The sequence below is a fragment of the Mesoplodon bidens genome (assembly GCF_964165515.1).
Source record: "Mesoplodon bidens genome assembly, chromosome: 9".
NCBI lineage: Eukaryota > Metazoa > Chordata > Mammalia > Artiodactyla > Ziphiidae > Mesoplodon > Mesoplodon bidens.
In genome coordinates this window covers 71,360,582-71,382,859 of record NC_138166.1, presented here as the reverse complement: position 1 = coordinate 71,382,859, position 22,278 = coordinate 71,360,582, and the positions used below count along the sequence as shown (strand labels likewise).

Genomic DNA, 22,278 nt, shown 5'->3' with positions numbered 1-22,278 from the left:
TGAAGACATTTAAGAAGGAATCAGACTCTCCTGTTTCCCCTCCCCTATTCCACAGAGCCAGGCAACAACCCCTTCTCATTCCCATGCAGAAACTCAGTTTACTATCTAACACCAATTTCTCTTTTTACATTGATCGATTTGCTTGTTTTCTTATATTTTCTAATATCAAATGCATTGCTTTTACATATTTTTTGGAAGAAGGATAGGAATGGAGGGGGGAAGAGGAGGAGAGGAAGGCAAGGAGGAAGAGATAGAAGGGAGGGAGGAGGGAAATCAGTAAGACATAAAAATACTAAAAATTGGGGCTTCCCTGGTGGCGCAGTGGTTGAGAGTCTGCCTGCCAATGCAGGGGACATGGGTTCATGCCCCGGTCTGGGAAGATCCCACATGCCGCAGAGTGGCTGGGCCCGTGAGCCATGGCCGCTGAGCCTGCGCGTCAGGAGCCTGTGCTCCGCAACGGGAGAGGCCACAATAATGAGAGGCCCGCGTACCGCAAAAAAAAAAAAAAAAAAAAAAAAAAAATATATATATATATATATATATATATAAACTTGGGATCACACATAACTTCGGTGCATTAAATGATGAGGAGAGAAATAGCAGTAGGAGATGGCACTTAACATTTAGTAACAGCGTACTAACAATGCCCTTGTGTTCTCAGGGACCTAAAAGGAATAGGGGGTGTATCAAATGAGCACAGAGGCCTTCTTTTCCTTCCTGTTATATCTTAACTGACCTAAAGCAAAACTTCCTCAATAAATATGCATTTATAAACATACATTTATCTGTGTGAATTTCTCTACAAAGACTCAAGAAAAGGACAAGCGATCAATTTTGTTGAGCCACAGGTGAAATAAGGAAAAAGAATATCTTCAATCATTTAGTGAGCTCTAAAGAATTAAAGGATAAAAAGTAATACAGTCAAAAACAATCACTTTTTCTTCAAGAAGAAAATTACCTACTTCTTTGGCCCACAAAAGTCCTCTATTTAGTGTAAACTAAATTTTATGATTTTCTTCATTTTTATAGATAACAAGGTCATGTAGAATAAGATAATACTGGTTATTTAGGATAATAAGAAAAATATTCTCAGGTTATCACTGACCTAGTTAGAGAAAGAAGACACTGTACACAAGCCTTTCTCCAACGCTACTGAATACGTTTCCCTCAGAAAAGAGGTGGGAGAGATTATACCTTCGTGGGATTTATTTCCACATATAATATAAAAGGGTTACTGTTTAAATCTATGCATCACTGAGATGTATCTTCCATTTTTATGAAGAATCACCTCAATAAACATACTTTAATTTAGAGAATAATAATAAAAGGCAATTGCCTTACTCTGTAACAGGATAAAAAGTATTTCATTATCATAATTTTGAGATATAACTTTTTATACAAATGATAAAATATTTTTAAAAGTAAATGTTATATATGACAGAAAAGCAGTTTCAATGGATGCACACACGATTTTGGTGTATGGTAATCAAGTGAATCAATCATAAGACAAAGTTATCATGAAATAGAGTTAATTAGGTATAGGCTTGAGGTATGGCAGATGGAAGGTGTAACATATGAAAGGAAGTTAAGCACACTTTTTGAATTCTGATTTTCTGGGTGGTTCCCCTTGTCATATAATGAACTATTACATTTCATTTCTGAATAACTGAGGAGATTAAAGCATTCAACTGTAGCTCATGAATTACTCTGAAAGCTATTCAGAATTTAAATGTAATAGCTGGTCTCTCATTTTTCATTGTCTAGTAAATGAGTTTATGAATAAACAAATGAATTCATATATTCCAAACAGCAGACCAGTCATGCACCCCCAATTCATTCATTCATTCATTCATTCAATAGATACTTACTGATCTATAAAGGGTCAGGCCCTACCCTAAATGACAGCCTAAGACAAACATTCTATGCCCCCATAGAATTCACAAGTTAATATGAAAACAGACATTAAACAAATGTATTTATGTGTTACCAGTAATGAAGTAGATGAAATGAGCTGTGGAAAAGAACAAAAGCATAGAGGAACGGGGAGTTATTTTAGAGGGGGAGGTCAGCAAAAGCTCCCAGAGAAGGCACCATTTAAACTGAGACCTAAAGGCTAAGAAGGAGCCGGCCAGGCATGGAAAGGAGCATTCCAAACAGTGGAAACAGCAAGTGCAAATGCCCTGAGTCAGGCAGGGCTGCAAGAACTAACAGAAAGCCAGTGACACCAGGGAGAATGAGCAAGGGAAAAGGAGGCAATAGATGAGGTAGGAAAGCTAGGCAGGAGCAGTTACCAAGAGCCTTTCAGAGCCAAGGTAAGAAGTTTACATTTTATGCCAAGTACATGTAAAGGCTTTAACGCCGAGAAGTGACATGACCCAATTAACATTCTTAGTATGGCACCATCACTGCGCTCTGTAGAAAATAAATTAGATTTCTTGTGGGGATTCTTAGTTGTTTTGGGCACCATGAGACCTTCCATCAGTCTCCTGAAGCCTATAAATCCCTCCTCAGAATAATATTTATAGATGCATAAAACAGAATACATAGAGTTACAAAGGAAACTAATTATATTGAAATTTATTTCTATCTGGGACCCTTGGAACCAAAGAACCCAGGGTGGAGAATACCTGCTAGTGAACATAAGTGAAAGTAGAGTCAGAAGGCAATGGCGGTGGATGCAGACAGGAATGGATGACTCCAAGAAAAATTTAGCATTTTTGGATTCTTTGCTTATTACGTAGGTCCAAATTTTTGAGCATGGATAAAAATGTGTGTCTGTTTTCTTTTTAATCAAACTCCTCTATATTTGTGTATTTTAAAGGACATTTTCTCTCATGTAGAACCAAAAAGTTTATATTGGAGAATTTTTCTAATAGAAGTTGTCCTATAGGCAATCCTTCACTCTGTGAGCATTGATTGATTATAATGATAAGCACTGATGACAAGAGCTAGCATTTATTGAGCACTTACTATGTTCCAGGTACTAAGCAAAGTGCTTTGCAGTGCAATGTCTGGTTTAATTCTCATAACAACCCTTTGAGGTAGAGGCTTTATTGTTATCCCCCTTTTTACAAATGAGAAAATTAAAGCTCAGAGATATTAAGTAATTTGCCCAATACCACACAGCTGGTAATTGTCAGTACTGGGAATGGAGGCCTGGACTAAATCCAGAGTGAGGGATTACTGAGCATCTACTAAGTGCTCAGTATTGGGTTGGCAATAATTGGAACGCCAAAAATGTATAAGCCAGGGCCCAGATCTTAAGGCACCAATAAAACAGTTTATAAGTATAACAAACACACATATGTATATATCATTGGTGGAATATGGCAGACCATAAAAATATGTACTTACTTTAGTATCACTAGAACTAAGTATTCAGCAAAAGGAGAGCTCTGAATTTGTAGGGAATGTTTTAGGGCAAGTATAAGACTTGGACTGTTTCTTTAAAAAATTCGGTACGCTTTAGATAAGCTTAAAGGTGGAGGACGTAATTCTGGTAACGAAAGCAATGAATCATATGAAGTATTAGGGTACGGTCAAAAGATAAACTTAATGGCAGAACGTCTAGATTTTTAACCTCCTAGAAGTGACATTTTAGAAAGTTACTTAACTCCCTTGATACTCAATATTCTCATTGGCAAAATGTGTTTAATAACCTCTGCTTGTGAAAGTATATGAGTGTATGTGGCAAACTGTAAAGCAACTTCCTTTAGCAGTTTTATACATATAGTAAACATTTCATTTTGCCAAAAGGCAGGGACCTCATATAATGTTGTTTTTGTTTTTCTTTTCCGACCTAGCCCCAGTGAAGAATGCTGTGATACATTATATGATTCTTTGCTGCGTTTCATTTGGCACTTCTTATTTCTACACATCTAGGAAACGCTAAAGGCAAACCTAACCCGAAGCACCTCCTTCCTCACAGGGACCCTCTTCTTGGAATCCAGTTCCATCAGACCAGCTTCTGAGTGATGAGGATAATGGCTAATAATGGCTTAATGTGTTATTCCTTCCATAAAGCATTTACGTTTAATAATAGTCCCCAATGTCCTATAGCTAAAAATTGGAAAATAAAATAATTTCAGATCTTACAGAAATAATGAGAAGGAAAGCTGAAATTCTGGGACAGAAGGGCCACTGGGTCTTCTTTAAGTCACACTGCTCAGGAGTTGCAGCCTTTCTGAGGAAGCTACATTAACCAGTAGTACAATAACCAATATTAAAATCAGAAAGAAATATCAGTTAAGAGCCTTAGATGTTGCTGTCAAATAACGAGTTCAGAAATGAGCATTTCAAGACTAAAAAGGAAGGCTTTGATCTTTTAAGATTTCTTAATAAAGAGACCTAATATTAAAATGGCAAAATAACAACATTTATGAAATCTGAATGGTGGGTGCATGGATTCTACTAAATTGGTTTATGTATGTTTCTGTATGCTTTAAGCATTTCTTAACCTGAAAGTAACAAATCATAAAAAGCAAGAATAAAGAAGTTCTTATTACAATGGACACAGAAATATGTTCAACAGCTATTCCAATTTTAATGTTTCTCTTGTTTTGTACTACACTACTAATCCTCTGGCAATTGAGTATGACAGGCTGGATAAAACACACCTGGATGCAACAAAACACTTTATCCCAAATTCTTATGAATTTAACACTAGGTCAAGATAAGGCTTTGCAGACTTTTCCTAAGACCAAAAATTATAACAGAGTATCACTAATTAGTGGTTTTTTAAAATCTAATAATATAGCCAACAAAATTATGCTGATACGATTTGCCAAAACTTGAAATAATGTAAAGTACACAAATAATATCATGTAAACCAGATAGTTCAAGAAATGTAATAATGCTAATTTATATCTATGCTACAATTTATAGTTTTCAGAGAACTTACAGCTATATTATTTCACTTAACTGTAGAAACTATAACTTGTATATTCTGTAGGGAAATGATACAAGTGTTAATTCAGCACAAGTCTTGACATGCCAGCTGATAACGTTAGCCTTTGGCATATTTTCAGTTAAAGAAGGCATTCCTAAGAGTCTTAACTTGTTGAAATTGCTTAATATGCTAACTGTATAAATGATGGTTGAATATATGAGTGCGAAATATAATTTATTTATATTTTTCTACAAAGTTTGACAGTTTAATAGTCAACAGTTCTATGCTTCCACATTTGAACATGTAAACCTGAATCTGATAACAAATGATTAAAGAACAAGAGGCAGTAAAAGCTAAACAAGAATGTCATCTGATTACTGTACAGATTAAAACTGGATGCAAAAGTGCTATATGTAAAATATACTTAAATGATACGAGGATAATTTCCAGACAACTTTTCAAAAAGGCGCAAATATTTTTTTAAAAACAAACACAGTCCAACAGCCTGGACTTTTGTGATACAGACCTCTACCACCACCCCCAATTCTGACAATCCCCGCAGGCAACCAACTGCTGTAACTGTGGAATGTGCTCTTTGAACTGTACAAAAGCCTTCAGCCTTTCCTGCATTCTGCAAACAAAAACTGCCAAGTACAATTATTTCTCTGATTTAACATAATACAAGTGTTACTTCTCCCCCCCTCAACGTCCCTAGTGCCAGCAATAGCCTATAATGTCTACATTTATAAATGCACAGAAAAACAATCATTTTTCATAATCAAAACTAAATTTGTTTTAGAAGTATAACAGTTAACTAAACATAATATAAATTCAACAGGCACCATATTCCCTTTTGTGTATGTTTTAAGAATTCTATTTCTATAGATGGATTCAAGGATTGAATGGGATTAGTCCTTTTAATTATATGACTAGGATCTTCAGCTTGAAATCTTTCTTACCAAAAAAAAAAAAAAAAAGACAAACACAATAGTTGTTTATATTCAATTCGTTTACCAAAAAGAACTCATTAGAGCTAATAAGAATATGTCCTTCCAAATGTGAATATCTCTTGATGTTCAAAAGAAAATGAAAAGTAAAAGGCAAAATAAGTCCTAAGATAGAGTTCCACAGATATATAAACTTACCTACCAGTTAAATGTTAGAATAGAGAATTTTTCTATCCTAGATCCAACACAAACTGCTTTTCTTCACTGAGTATGTCCTTGACATTATTCATACCTGAGTATTTTTCTTTTTAAAAAGATAATATTAAACCCAGTACTGAAGAGTTAGCTCCATTTTTCATGTACATTAATGCTTCCAACTATTTGTATGTATAAACTAATTATCAGCTGCATTACTCTACTGGAAAATATTTGAAGTTTTATAAAATTAAGTTATGAACAGATAAGACACCATCATTTATTTAACACAAAAAAATAATTATCAAGTAGAACCAACCATTATAGGAGATGCTAAGAAAAGATAAGGCATGCTTTTGTTCAAAAGAAGCTAACAATCCAGTTGAGGGAGCAAGACATGTATAAAGCAATGAAAGTTTAAGAAAAAATAAACATGATATATATTTGCCACTATTAATTTAAAGGAATTTGTTCATTTCATAGCCTATTTAAATGAAGTTCAACCTCATTCCTTTTTTGAGAACCAGAGACATCTCAGGTTGTTACAAACAAGGCTGAAGTAAACTGGCTTAGAAGTTGAACCATCCTACAGATAAGGATTTCTTTGCTCTTTCTATCAAACGTTTTATTCTCTATGTCAGTCAAATCACTTCTCACTGATGCCATAAAAGCTTTTTCAGCTAATTAGTTCATACAGTATTTTATCTTTTTATTGATGCCTATATTTAATAAGTACTTATTAAATACTGACTGTGTTTAGCAAAGAATAGTTAAAAGACTGATGCTTCGAAGTCAGACATGTGAAGGTTCAATTCTGGCTCTGTCACTTAGTAACTGGAGAAGCTACTTAACTTTTCCAAGTCTCAGGTTCATCATCTGCAAAATATACACAAGTGACATAAAGGAAGCTGTCATTGACAACTCTGACAGCTCATAGCCTCCCAGAGAATCTGTGCTTGAACTGGGTTTTGAAGGACAGTAGGGGGTTCATCTATCACAAAAGCAGTGGAGGACTTTCCATACAAAGAGAACAGAACATGCAAAGAGGCATGGAGTGCAACATATCTTTGGAGCATCACTGTATGAAGTTCTGAAATATTTTAGGTTGCAGAAGGTTAGGCTAGAGAGGGCTTATATACACATTATACTTCAATGCTTAGATTGTATATATGTCAATTTACTAGGGTAAAGTCTATGACAAAAGAAAATAGAATTACTAAGTTTGAAATCTTAGGATCATCCTGATCTTTTTCCCTATGCATCCATTATCCAGTCCTACAGAAGGAACAACATGCACAAAAGCCACAAAGCACAAAAGAACTTGAAGCCATCAATTAATGAAATTAGGCCAGAGTAAGTGGAGCAAGAAAGAAGAGTCTAAAATGTGCTGAGTAGAGAAAGATGATGGTAGAGCAGCAGGCATGGTCCAATTTTTGCAGGAACTTACAGATCACTCTGAAGAGTTAGTTTGGATTTTACCCTAAGTTCAAGGGAAAACATATGCAAAATTTTAAGAAGAAAATAAAAATCATCCAATCTTTATTTTTAAATGAAAATTGCTCCCTAGTGAGTTAGAAGGGATAAAGGGTACAAAGAATTGAGTAAAACGGGTAGTCACTACAGTGGTCCAAGTGAACATTTTAAAACAGGGTAGTGTCAGTGGGATGTGGAGAAAGAAACACATTTTGATCAAATCTGGAGGTTTAATTAATGAGAGGAGGAGAGTGAACATGAGAGAAGGGAGATGTCCAGGTGGCCCCAAATTGGTGACCCGACATTTCTGACTTAGGCAACTGGGTATATAATGGTGCTTGCCATTCACTAAGACAGAAAACAGCATAAAAGAAGCATATTTTCTATCCTATTTTGATACGTGAGACAGGAGCTGGCAATGAGCTTATTTTAGATGGATTCCTGTGGGACATTTAAGTAGAGATATCAAGAAGACAGTTGTAAATGCAGATCTTGAACTCAGAGGAGAAATATGAGCTAGAGGTACAAAAGTGGGAGCCCCGGCCTTCCCTGGTGGTGCAGTGGTTGAGAGTCCACCTGCTGATGCAGGGGACACGGGTTCGTGCCCTGGTCCGGGAAGATCCCACGTGCCGCGGAGCGGCTGGGCCCTTGAGCCATGGCCACTGGGCCTGCGCGTCCGGAGCCTGTGCTCCACAGTGGGAGAGGCCATGACAATGAGAGGCCCGCGTACCACAAAAAAAAAAAAAGTGGGAGCCCCAACACTAAAAGTGATAGTCAGAGCTTTGGAAGTAAGGGAGCTCATCTAGAATAATGTACATACAGAGTGAGAAGATAAAGCGGGAGGAGAAAGAACACAGGAAAAGACCTAAATTTATGAGGTGGGCAAAGAAAAGACTCACAAAGGAGACTTAGGAAGGAGAGTAAGCGGGAGGACACGCCACGAGAACATGAGATGATAAAAGGAGGAAGAGGTCAGCAGTGTTAAAGACTTCACGGAAGGCGAGTGATGGAAACTGTCCTAAGATTTAGCAACGATAATAACATTGAGGGACTTCTGGTTAAGCAGAGCAGTCTAAACAAATGCAATTACATCCACTCCTTTCCAAAATACTAATACAGTGGCAATACAAAAATAAAAAGTTATGAACCCATGAAAAAGATCATAGCCGAAGGGGTGACACCCAACAAGACATGACAACACATCTCTGTATGCACTACATGGTCTAACACAGATCCTCAAAGAAAGTTGTTGAAGGAATCAATCAGTACTTTACTCAATCATTCAATCCTCATCTTGTAGAAAAGGAAACTGTTCCAGGAGTCAAAAAATGCAGAGGAGAAATTACACATGAGTTACACCCCAGGAAAACTTCTCAAAGCTGATGAAAATGTCCCTGTCTCCCTCTGAGTGAACTTAAACTAGATATATTTAAATTTGTAGATTTTTTAAGGTAGATAAGAACCTAGTGTAATACAGCATAGTTTTTTGGTTTGCTTTTTTTTTTTTTAACTCAAAGGTTGTAGTTGAAGAAAATAACCTTATTAATTAAGCCAAATATAGTTCCTCTGAGTTAAAAAAAAAGAGCAAACAAAAAAACTAAGCTGTATTACAGTAGGGTCATTGTCATCAGTTTTGAGAATTTTTTCTGGTGTGTAACTCCTGTTACATAGCAGGATGTTAACTGCTCAGCCATTATAATTCATATTCATTTCATTTCAACATGGTATTCCAAAGGATTACACTTCAAGGCAAAAGACTAACATTCACCTTCTATCACAGCATAAAGAGGCAATGTCCTTTTCTGAGAGAGAACATCAAAATCAATTCATTTACCAAATACATATTAAATGTGGACTGTGTACCAGTACTATTCTGGGCAGTGGGGACACGGTTGAATGAGGCATAAAGGAGTTTATACAACACTGTATGGAAAGGATAAGAGTGGGAAATAGGATGGTACCTTATGACACTGATTCTTAAAATCTAGTGGAAAACAAAAATTATTATTTTCAGTATTTGCATATAAACATCATATCCATTAGCATTCATCTCTATAATGAAACGATTGAGAAATTATACCACCTCAAATCATGATCTATATAAATCGAAATATAACTAGATTTAAAATAATAAAAACAAATTCAATCTCAGATCACTTTAACCGTAAGAAAACAGGAACACAATAGAAATACTATTTTAAAACTGCACAACAAAGCCAAAATTGTCTTTTGCACAAGGCTTTTAAGAACCAGTTAAGTGTAAAGGATTTTGAAAAATTAAGAAGTTGGCAATAATTGAGGACTCAGTTAAAATTTACTGGTACAAGTTTGCTCTGAAAAATCAACCTGAAATTTTGAGTTGATATTTGGTTTGCTAATTCAAAACACACTTGGTGGAGAGATACCCACAATGAAGAAGAAGGGGAGAGAGAGTGACTGAAACAGATTCTGTGTACCAACATGCATTTCTCATCTGAAGAGAGAAACTAGGGGTTGACTAGATGAAGACTAATTAAGGATCCTGTTTCTGACTTACTTCACTCTGTATGACAGACTCTAGGTCCATCCACCTCACTACAAATAACTCAATTTTGTTTCTTTTTATGGCTGAGTAATATTCCATTGTATATGTGTGCCACACCTTCTTTATCCATTCATCTGTCGATGGACACTTAGGTTGCTTCCATGTCCTGGCAATTGTAAATAGTGCTGCAATGAACATTGTGGTACATGACTCTTTTTGAATTATGGTTTTCTCAGGGTATATGCCCAGTAGTGGGATTGCTGGTAGAGGGGTGGGACAGTGAGGGTGAGAGGGAGGGAGGCACAAGAGGGAAAAAATATGGGGATATATGTATATGTATAGCTGATTCACTCTGTTATAAAGCAGACACTAACACACCATTGTAAAGCAATTATACTCCAATAAAGACGTTAAAAAAAACAAAACAAACAAACAAACAAACACTTCCTGGGAGTGGGGGGAAGTATCCTGGCAGGGGGGAAGGGCAATGAGAGAAATGGAATTTATTTTTTAAAGTATTGGTAACAAACTAATAACATTCCTTCTTTGAGACAAATGTTGACCCACCTCACTGATAGGGTCAAACCTAAGAATTGAGATTAAAAGTTTTGCTTTGGTCATCCTACCAACACTAACTATTCTTACGTCGAACAGAAAAGATAAATATCTTCGTGTTACTGACTAAAAACTATAAAATAAAAGTACATGCCATTTTCATAAAACTCAGTGGGAGCTGGCAAAGCAAATGTTGGCTCCACTTCACCATTTTGCTTAGGATCAAATCTCCAATAAGAATGTCACGAAGGTATAAGTCTACTAATCAAATCATATAAACTTTCCAAACTATCTCAGTATATAATGTCCCTGGGTGATCGAAAATCAAGATCAAACATATGCAATGACTCTGTTATGCAGGGAAAAACAGACTTTAGTAAAGAAAGAAATTTCAAAGATTGGAAGAAGCTACCTTAAATGGATCGTGGGAGAATTCACATGAATTGTAAGGACTCTAGAATAAGCATTGTACAGCAATATAATGATGAGTAATCCAACAGTGAAAACAATAATAATGGAAGCTTTACATAACCTATATGTCAGGAGCTGTGCAGGCTGTTTCATCTCTCCCCACTAAATTTTCCCCAAATCATCTGGTACTAAGCTTTATATGATGCCCTTAAAAAAGCAAAATTTATACTCTACACTTGATGAGTATGATTTATAATAAAACAAAAATTACCACTTTGTGATATAACCCCATTAGAGAGACATTTAGCAATATATTATAAAAATAAAGATGTAGTATTCTAAAACTCAGACATTCTACTACAAGTTATAACTTCAGAAAAACTCTCAAACATGCACACAGAAAGATATATACAGATATGCTCACTGTATTAGTGTGTGGAATAGTAAAAAATGGAAAACAGCCAAATTGTTCATTTACTGAGGAAGGAATTTTAAAATAACTATGCTTTATTCAAACCATGGAATGTTAGAGCAATTAAAACCTAATTATTACCCACAACAATGGCAAAATGAAAAAAGACAATCTCAGTTTTGGAAAGATGTGGAGCAACTTGAACTCACATGCATTGATGGTGGGATGGTAAATTGAGATAACCACTTTAGAAGACTGCTTGGCAATATCTACTAATGTTGACACTGACACTAATTACAGATAAGCTAGGATACAGACACTAAGTTGATACAATGATGTAGATATCTTATCATACAAAATTTCTCCTCCTAGCTATACAGATATGCATAATATGTAACGGATATGCACAAGAATCTTTAGCGTAGTATTATGCCTAACAGTCAAAACAAGAAAGCAACACAAATGTCCCAAAACCGAATGGAAATAAACAGTGGTATATTCATGTAATGGAATACTAGCTAGCACTCACGACAGACATTTAACTACACACAATAACATGGAGGAAGCATGTAAACCTAACAGTAAGAAACAGAAGCCAGATACACACAAAAGACTATGTACTAAATGATTCCATTTATATAAATTTCAAAAACACAAAACTAATCTATGTTGTTAGAGGTCAGAATATGGTTTCCCCAGTGGGGGTGGGGAGAGATAGTAACTAAAAGGTGGAAAAAGGGTGGGAAGGCTTCTGAAGCACTGGTAGCGTGCAACTTCTTGAGCTGGGTACTGATCACACAGATGTGTTCATTCTGTGAAAATTCCTCAAGATGTACAAATATAATTTTAGCAGTTTTCAGTATATAACTGCAAAACTCATAAATGCAACATATATACTTAATAAAAGCTTACTTAAAAAAAAACCCTAAGAAATCAGACCTGTATGTATCACCATGGATAAGTCACCTAAACATAATTTTTGAAAGCAAAAATTTTTCAGAAGGGCAGATTTAATATGATGTCACTCACATAAATTTTAAAATCACACAAAAAGTGTAAGAATACAGATAAAAACCAACTTCAGTATAGTTAATATCTCTAGAGAGAGAAAAAGGAACAGGACGAGAGCACACAGCTTTTGCTATATTCGTGGTATTGTATTTCTTAAAAGGAGAGAGATCTGAATATAACAAAATATTCACGTGTGTCAAATTTGAATATGTGACTGCCTATTGTGTTATCTTCTGTATATCTACAATATTTTTAAATAAAAGTCTTAAAGAAAGCTATCACTTTGGATTCTAGAGTGAAGAGAATCTTTAAAATAATTTTCAGTGAAAAACATTCTTAACCATTTGCCCAGATCAGCTGATTAACAAATGCTTTTATATATAGCTTAAGTATCTGAGATGGCTGATGGGTGTTTATTTTAGGTAAAATATTTACTAAAATACACTCTATATATAGAAAAACAGTACACTCTTATTTGCAAAAAGATAATTTGGGCCTTTTAAGCTGTACAATAATAAAATCATTCAACATTTGAGAAAGTTCAGCAGAAATCATCTTTAGGAGAAAATATACCTTCAAACTAATTCTTTAAAACCCAAAGCAACTTTGTTGCTCCTTTATGCATTCCACTGGGCTATAATCATAATGAAGTATTTAAGTAATAATGGTTGCATGGGTAGAATCGTCAACTCCACAAAACTAGATCATCGATATACCCACTAAAAAGAGTTATTCATCCCAGGAATACTCAGTCCCTTTTCCCAGATATCACTTTGCATTGTTAACTTGGAAGTCGACTCAGTGGTTAGCTAACTGGTCCTTCAAATGGATTTGGAGGTTACCACCCATTTTGTGTTTAGTAAGAAGTTTTGTCTTTACTGTCTTGTCTTAAAATCGAAGAGGTATAGGGAATAGAGACACATAAATAGGTAGAGAGAGAAAAAGAAACACAGAGATAAATACACATACATGTATATATAGACACATACATATATGCAAACATACACACACTTACTTATGTGTACACACACATTTCTACATACATAGGAAGGGCAAGAGAGACTACAACCATTAAGTGCCTACTCTGTGCCAGGTATTTTTAAGTTTGATCTTTTAATCTTCACAGAACCCTATAAGAAAGTTATTATTATTTTTTGCACATGCAAAACTTACCCAAGATCAATATAAAAAAAATACATGGCAGAGCAAACCCAGGTCTGTCAAATGCAAAAATGAGCCTCTTTCCTCCACAGTATGCTTAAAATAAGTTTTAGGTCGATTGTAAGTATTGCTTTGTATCACTTTCACAGAGAAAAAAATTCATTTTGGCACTATGAAGAAACATAGCTGGTTTTTAAAACAAAATCTGATTTTATTCCCAAAATTTCAATATGGCAAAGGAAAAGTTGCTACAAAGATAATTCTTAGTTGAATATGTTCAAAATGTAATTCCCTGGTAATCTGGGTTTTGGCCAAGACAAATCAAAATCATAGATATTTTACAAATGCCAAGTTTTCAGAGAAACAAAAAAAATGCAATAGCAACAGATGCATTCTCCATAGACATTTGTGTTGAGCCTAGCTACATCCAGAGTCTGAAGAAAGGGGGATTTTAAAATTTCATTTTAATGAATAATAAATTCCTGATTTCTGTTCATGTCAACCAGTTAAATAAGATCATATTCACTCCTTGGAAAATTAGACAGTAGAATATACTGAGAAAGAAAAAAGAAAATAAGGAGGAAAAAGAGGATGGGAAGGAGAAAAAAGAGGATGGGAGGGAGAAAAAAGAAAAGCAAGAAAAATTTAAAAGAGACTAGAAAGAAAACTATATCTGGTACTTCTTGAACTAAAACTATATTTGAAAATTTCTATTCAAAGAAAGAATACAAAGTGCATTTGTTTTTCATTTCTTTTACAATATACTAACATTAACAAATTAAAGTCCCACTTGTGTAAAAGTAAGTGTGTCTGAGGATGATGGACCATTGCATAAAATGCATTAAAATTTAAGGAAAGAAGCTACAAACAACTCAGTAAAGATCACTAGTTCATTACCATAGAAAGGGTTTTGGTTATACTGTAAAAAAAAATCCATTTTTAAATTCAAAATTGAAATATCTATCTTAAGACAAGTTTATACTACATAAATAAATTGTCATTAAAAGTTACTACATAAATGCAAGCATAGAGGTTCCCCTCTATGGATATTAGCACTTTCTCCAAGTAAAACACACTACTTTATAATATCACAAAATATTGATTTTAAGACCTTATCTTTTTAAAAAATTTTGAAGATTCGGAGTAGACAGATCAAATATGAAATTATCTCAACTTTTCTCAGAACTCTACTTAACAGAATCATTGAGATTGCTTTTTTAATTCTTTTTTTCATTATATTAGACATGCAGAAACATATCTAAAATAAATCCTTAATTTTTTAGAGCAGTTTTACTTTTACAGGAAAATTGAACAGGAAGTACAGAGTTCCCATATATATCTTCTTCCCCATTCCCAATAGACATAAAGTTTCTACTGTTATTAACATTTTGATTACTGTGGTACATTTGCTACAACCGATGAACCATATTAAAACATAGTTATGAATTAAAGTCTAGAGTTCACATTAAGGTTTATTGTTTGTGTTGTATAGTTCTACAGTCGTACAGCTGGCAAATACGTAATGCTATGTATCCATCATTAGAGTACCATACAGAATAGTTTCACCACCCTAAAGATCCCCTGTGCTCTGCCTATTCGTCCTTGCCTCTCCTCAACCCCTGGCAACCACTGAGCTTTTTACTGTCTCCATAGTTTTGCCTTTTCCAGGATGTCATATCATTCACTCAGTGATATTCACTTACGGTTCCTCCATGTCTTTTTGTGGCTTAATAGGTCATTTCTTTTCATCAACTGAATAACAGTCAATTGTATAACTATATCACAGTTTGTTTATCCATTTATCTATTGAAGGGCATCCTGGTTGCTTCCAAGTCTTGGCAATTATGCATAAAGCTTATATAAACATTCTTGTGCAAATTTTTCATAGACATAAGTTTTCGACTCATCTGGGTAACTAGCCAGGGATGCAATTACTAGGTTATATAGTAGTGAATACTGTATGCCTGTTTAGCTTCATAATAAACTGCCAAACTATTTTCCAAAGAAGCTATATCCATTCCACCACCAGTGAATCACAGTCCTTGCTGCTTGCTCCACATCCGTGGCAGCATTTGGTGTTGTCAGTGTTTTGAATTTTAGCCATTCTAATAGGTGTGTAGTGGTATCTTTTTGTTTTAATTTGCAATTCCCTTATGAAATAAATACCAAGCATCTTTTCATAAGCTTATTTGCCATCTGTATATCTTCTTTGGTGAGATCCATTTCTTATAGTTGAGTTCTTTGTATATTTTGGATACAACTCCTTTATCAGATATGTGTTTTACAAATATTTTCTTCCAGTCTGTGACTTATCTTTTCATTTTCTTAACAGTGTCTTTCTCAGAATAGAAGTTTTTCATTTTAATAAAGTGCAACTTATCCAACTTATCAATTTTTTCTTTCATGGATTGTGCTTTTGGTGTTTTATCCAAAAAATCAACTTCTAGATTTTCTATGTTACCTTCCAGCTGTTTTATAGTTTTACTTAGCTCTATGATTCATTTTTAATTCATTTTTGTAAAAGGTATACATTTTGTGTCTAAATTTCTTTTTTGCATATGGATGTCCAGTTAGTTGTTCCAGTGCCACTTTTTTTTTTTTTTTTTTTTAATATTGACTTAAACATCCAGCTTATTTATTTATTTAGATGTTGGGGGTAGGAGTTTATCAATTAATTTATTTATTTTTGCTGTGTTGGGTCTTCGTTTCTGTGCGAGGGCTTTCTCTAGTTGTGGCAAGCGGGGGCCGCTCTTCATTGCGGTGCGCGGGCCTCTCACTATCGCGGCCTCTCTTGTTGCGGAGCACAGGCTCCAGACGCGCAGGCTCAGTAGTTGTGGCTCACGGGCCTAGTCGCTCCGCGGCATGTGGGATCCTCCCAGACCAGGGCTCGAACCCGTGTCCCCTGCATTAGCAGGCAGACTCTCAACCACTGCACCACCAGGGAAGCCCCCAGTGCCACTTTTTGAAGTCACTGTCATTTTTCAACTGAGCTGCCTTCACTCCTTTGTCAAAGATCAGTTGCCTATGCTTGTGTGGGTCTATTTCTAGATTCTCTATTCTGTTACAAAAATCTGTCTATTATTTCATCAATATCATACTGTCTTGATTACTGTAACTTTAAACAATGTCTTGAAGTCAGGTAGTGTCAGTCTTCTGACATTGTTCTTCTTCATCAATATTGTGTTGTCTATTCTGGGTCTTTTGCCTTTCCATATAAACTTAAGATCAGTTTATCAATATTCACAAAATAACTTACAGGGATTTGATCGGGATTTTATGGAATCTATAATCTTCAAGTTAAGAAGACCTGACATCATAACCATATTGAGTATGCCTAGCCAAGAACATGGACTATCTCTCCATTTATTTAGATCTTTGATTTTCTTTCATCAGAATTTAGTAGTTTTCCTAATATTGTTGTTGTACATATTTTGTTAAACTTATTCCTGTGTTTCTTTTTTTGACACTAATATAATGGTATTGTAGTTTTAATTTCAAAATTCCAGTTGTTCATTGTTCACATATCGGAAAGCAATTGACTTCTGTATATTAATCTTGTTTTCTGCTGCCCTGCTATAATTGTTTATTAACTCCAGGAGCTTTCCTTGGTTGATTCTTTTGGATTTTCTACATAGACAATCATGTCATCTGCAAATAGACAATTGCATTTCTTGCTTCCCAATCTGTATGCCTTTTATTTCCCTTTCTTATCTTACTACCTTGGCTAGGATTTCCAGTATGATACTGAATAGGATTGTTAAGAGGGGACATTCTACTTTGCTCCTGATCTTAGTAGAGAAGCACGTAATTTCTCATTGATATTTTTTCATAAAGCAAATATCCATGCAACCACCAGCCTAGTGAATAAACAAAATGTTGCTGGTACACCAGAAGCTCCTGGAACCTCCACCCCAATTTCTACCACCTATATACAACTTAACCATTATCTTTAGTTTTGTTGTAATCACTTCTTGCATCCCTAAACACTAAAGTCTAGTTTTAGAACTTCATATAAAATAAATCATACAGTATTATTCTTTTGGGTCTAGGTGTTTTTTATCAACATTATGCTTAGGAGATCCGACCACGTTATTGTTGCTATACTTTACCCAATTTCATTGCTGTAGAGCAGAAGATGAGAAAATTTTTTCTGTGAATGACAATATTTTCCAATTTGTCATCAAACTCAAACCAGTAAATAAGAGTTCATTACTGACCTATCAAATTTAAATAACTCTTTAAAGTTTCATCACACTTTTCAATAATAAAAATTAAAGTTTTAAGTGAAAAGCAACTGTTTCATGTCATGAAAGCAATACTAATGTCTGCAGTCTTTCTCCAAGTTGTCTATTCTAGTTCAATGATGGAAAAATTTTGAACTGAACTTCTAAAACCAAAAAAGTTTCTTTTTTATGCATAGTTTCTACTAAATTCAAGATTCCTAACTCACAATTATAGATTGTCAGGAATGGAAACAGTGTTTCCTGGCTCTATCAGATGTTCCAACCAACAAGATTAAACATGAACCTAGTAATTTTGAAGAATTCTCACTGTAGACTACTTTGACAGCTTTGTCAGATACTATGTGATTAAGAATATCACATTCAAAACCTGTAAAGGTTCATATTTCAGTTTTGGAGATAATTGGGAGAATGTATGATTTGGTTTTATTCAACTCTAATAAGCATTCATTTTCTATTGCACAATTTGGACCTTTTAAAATCAAAACAATACTCTATCACTGAGTTTTTTCACTGATGAATGAAAAGTGTTATCAATTATAAGCAAAAGTCAAATTTCTGGCAGTTAAGCCATTACATCACATATCAAGTGCCTTATCGCAAGGATGATGCTCGAGGTAATTTTCCAGATAAAGGTAGTGATGATAAGAAATTTCTTCCCAAATAATTTTCCTAAAAAAAGCGTTGCCTTTAGCCATCATTCTTTCTACCAATTTCTGAACAGCAACTGAATTCTATGTTTCTATAAAATCATTAACGGACATCTTTTAAGTTCTTCCTGACAAAATAGGAAATCAGTCTTTCAAATACACTGAGCTGACAGAATTTATATATATTTTATAGTAGATTATGGATACAAATTCAGCCTAATTCATTTTCACCATGCAAAGTGAGAAAAGGACTTAACGTCTCTCTTACTGGAAGGTGTATTTAAATAGATATGTTAAGATAGTCTTATTCTCAGATATGAAGAAATATAAAAGAAAAAGAGAGAATCAAAGTTTAGCACATAAAGGGATTATGATGGCACAATTGCACATATTAAATCAAAGGAAGTTACCTTCTTTTCATCAGAATACTCTCAAAATTCTTAACAGTTCTCTGCCAGAAGGTAAAATTAACACTAATTCATTTTGCATTAAATGTTACTATTGTACGGCATCACCCTATGTTATTAGTTAGAAAATGTTAACACAAATAGAAATTTAAGTTACCTACCAAAACACCCGTATATTTTGTAGAGAAAAAAATCCAAAGAATATTGTCATCGCATAGTTTTCTATTACTAACATCTGAATAGCCACAAAAACTGAGAGATGGAAAATATAGAGTGCAGATGACTTACATATGGAGGGTTAGACTTTAATTCTCTCTCCCAGGATTGAGGAGTTTTATTCTTTGTGCTTACAATGCTCCTTTCTCCAGGGTATTCTTCTACTTCCAGAATAGGTCAGGACAAAGCTTCAACAGACTTCTATTATTTGTTTGATCTAGGGGGAAATTATACTTTTAATCAATTATTACAAAATGCATCAAACTTTTTTCTCACTGTGCTGGGGGGTGGCGGTTTCTCATTATTTTCTCTTGGATCTGAGGTGAACAGAGAAAATAGGAATTGCCATTGTTGCATATTACAATAAATAAATCAAGTAGTTTAAATTAACACCACTAAAAGAAACCCACATCTATCTTCTTTTTCATTTTTATGGCTAAGCAGCACAGCAAGAGAAAATTAATATTCAAAATCCAAATGACTACAAAAGCCTACTCAAATGTATTTTTAAAAGACTTTAACATAATTTTGCAAATCCATGAGTTTGAATGGACTGGCAGAAATGATTAGGTATCAAATATTTTTACTCATTCATTTTAATGTCTTATGGCTAAAGAATTACAGGATGATTAGAAAAGTGTAAAGGGAAATCCATTTTAAAAAATTTTAATGGAATAATAAAAAAGATGATTTCAAGAGCATGAGACAGACCAGAAACAGATAGCAAAGGGCCTGTAGGCAGGGCAAGAAATCTAGAGTAAGAATTTTGGAGATGGTACAAAGGTTGGGAACTGCTATTCAAACAGAGCATGTTGGTCAAATTAAAGCATATAACATGAGTACATTTTTAATAAGTTTGATGTTAACTCTCTAAGAAATCTATAAATGTAAAAATACAATATATCCTAACTTCACAAGAACACAGAAACATACTATATGATTATTTGATCTTTGGTGGTATGAACATTCATAATTTTAAAAGAGTTAATTGTATTCTACAAACTTCATCGAATTGTAGTTTTCTAATAACGGATATTTTCTGCCTCATTAAAATGAAACATTAAGATAAATGTCTTCAACTTGTGCCATACCCTGGATCACACTCTCTTGCCTTATCTTTAAGTCATTCATATTGCTTTCCATTAAATAATAAATTAGAATGTAGGGGGAACATTTAGAGAAATTAGGAAATAAAATACAGATGGGGGAAACGTGTCTGCTAGCACTTTAAAGCCAGTTTTCGTTCAGAAATTTAAAACTATTACACTTGTGATTACTATTCCAAAAAAAAAAAAACTATAGTGGCAATATAGTAAACAAATGAAGCCAATTAATAGCTGTATCGGAATAGCTAAATACAAAAACCAAAATGGATGTGGGCAGAAGAATGTCTCTTTAAGCCATCCATCTGGTCACAAACTGATACTTATGTGAGCCCCTTCTGGTTTTAATCAGTCAGGGGTACTTGTAGGCATTTACCTGGAACACCTCAAAATTATTTCAAAGTGAAACAAACAGAAATTTGACTATCAAAAATTAAAGCTATTGAAGGAGAAAACTCACTCAAGACTAGATTTTAGGATTACAGAAAACTGGTATGTTTTCTTTTAGAAAGATCCAACTAATCTTGGCCTAACTGAATAATCTTACTACTAAAACTTATCAACATGCATTCTATATGAATATTTCCATATGGCTTTTCAAACATAGGTAGTTCTACCTTAGTTTCAAGAACACAGAAATGATTTTGCTATATTTTGGATCAGTGCAGATCAATGCACATTCCTTTAGGGAAGCCTTTTGAACTGACAAAGGGTGAATGATTGACAACAGTAACAAATACTTTTTGTTGTCCTGGACTGACATGTCATTTATAGCAATACCTATGCTAATTAATGCCATACATATCTACCAGATGTGTCAGAGAAATATGCCAGACCCTTCACAGAATATTCCGTTTGAGTGTGGCTAAAATTACATTATAGATATGGAAATGCATCCCTTTGTGATAAAGAACTGATCGCTCTCTCTCTCTCTCCCTCCCCCCATGTATCACAGACACATATATACATATATATAGAATATACTTTCTGTGATAGGGAAAAACCCACTTATATGTACAATTAGCTATACCTTGCCTATTCCATTGGTAAAACTTTTTACAAAAAGCAAACTCTACCTTGCCATGTTCAAATACACTATAATCTTAAGCTTAAAAAGTACAGAACATAATGTACTAAAATACTAGTCAAGGTCTTCAGAAACTACGCTATCATCATGACACTTTACATTGAAATGTGTTCCCAGATTCTCTCAACTCCACTGGTAGACTGTTAACAATAGAAACTATGCGTTAATCATCTTCGTCTCCCCATTCCCTAGGACACAGTTTAGTATATAGTGGGTACCAGCTTTTTTTAAAAAAATTAGAGTTAAGGTCAGTAAAGACATCAAAATTATGTATCACATTTTTGTCAGTGAATTCAGTATATACAAAGAAATAATTGTTAGTGTTGGCAACTGAAACCCTTACTCATTAAATCAAATAAACTGGTAAAGAACTCATCTCAGTGTCTGGTACAGAGCTAGCACTCAAAAAACTGTGAACTATATAATCAGGGTGAACATTCATCCTGCATTGCCTGGGATAGATGGGGTTCGTACTTACTGCAATTATTAACAGCTACCACTTTTCTTCTCAAAAGTGTCCCAGTTTAGATGGCAACTTTATTCCTCCAAAGTATCATTAATTTATTATAATTCATTTATATGATTATTTCTTTTTATCAACAAGTTATTCTTTTTCTTGTTTTCTATGATGCTGTTACATGACAAAACTACTTTATAGGGATTGGGATGAACAACATTCCATTCTTTTAACATCAGTACATTCACAGAGAAGGTCAAGGGTTTATTAAATCCTCACAACCTTGAAGCTAAACATTTCATCATCAACCAAGGAATTATCTCCTAGCTGACCAATCCAAATGTGACTTCTTAATTCTTGGTTTGCTTAACTTTCCTAATTCATTTAGCTTATTTTTCATTCTTTCCTTCATAAAACTCTACCTTTGGCCTACATGACACCCCTCTTTCTTGATTCCCCTCCTACCTCTGAGACCTCCTTTTTTCAGTGTCTGCTAGTTCCTATCCTTACATGTATTTCCTCAATGTCAGTTTTCTCAAG

General features: G+C 34.5%; 1 protein-coding gene across 9 annotated transcripts in view; it reads right to left on the bottom strand.

Moving 5' to 3' along the window:
- FOXP2 (forkhead box P2) overlaps positions 1-22,278 on the bottom strand; it is a 536,551-nt gene that overhangs the window by 451,131 nt on the left and 63,142 nt on the right. For 2 of the 9 annotated variants that reach the window (XM_081243526.1, XM_081243527.1), the window contains exon 2: positions 19,164-19,308. The exons of the other annotated variants lie outside the window; for them this stretch is intronic. The gene's annotated coding sequence lies outside the window, so the exon portion shown is untranslated. The remainder of the gene's footprint in view (positions 1-19,163; positions 19,309-22,278) is intronic. 9 annotated transcript variants of the gene reach the window in all.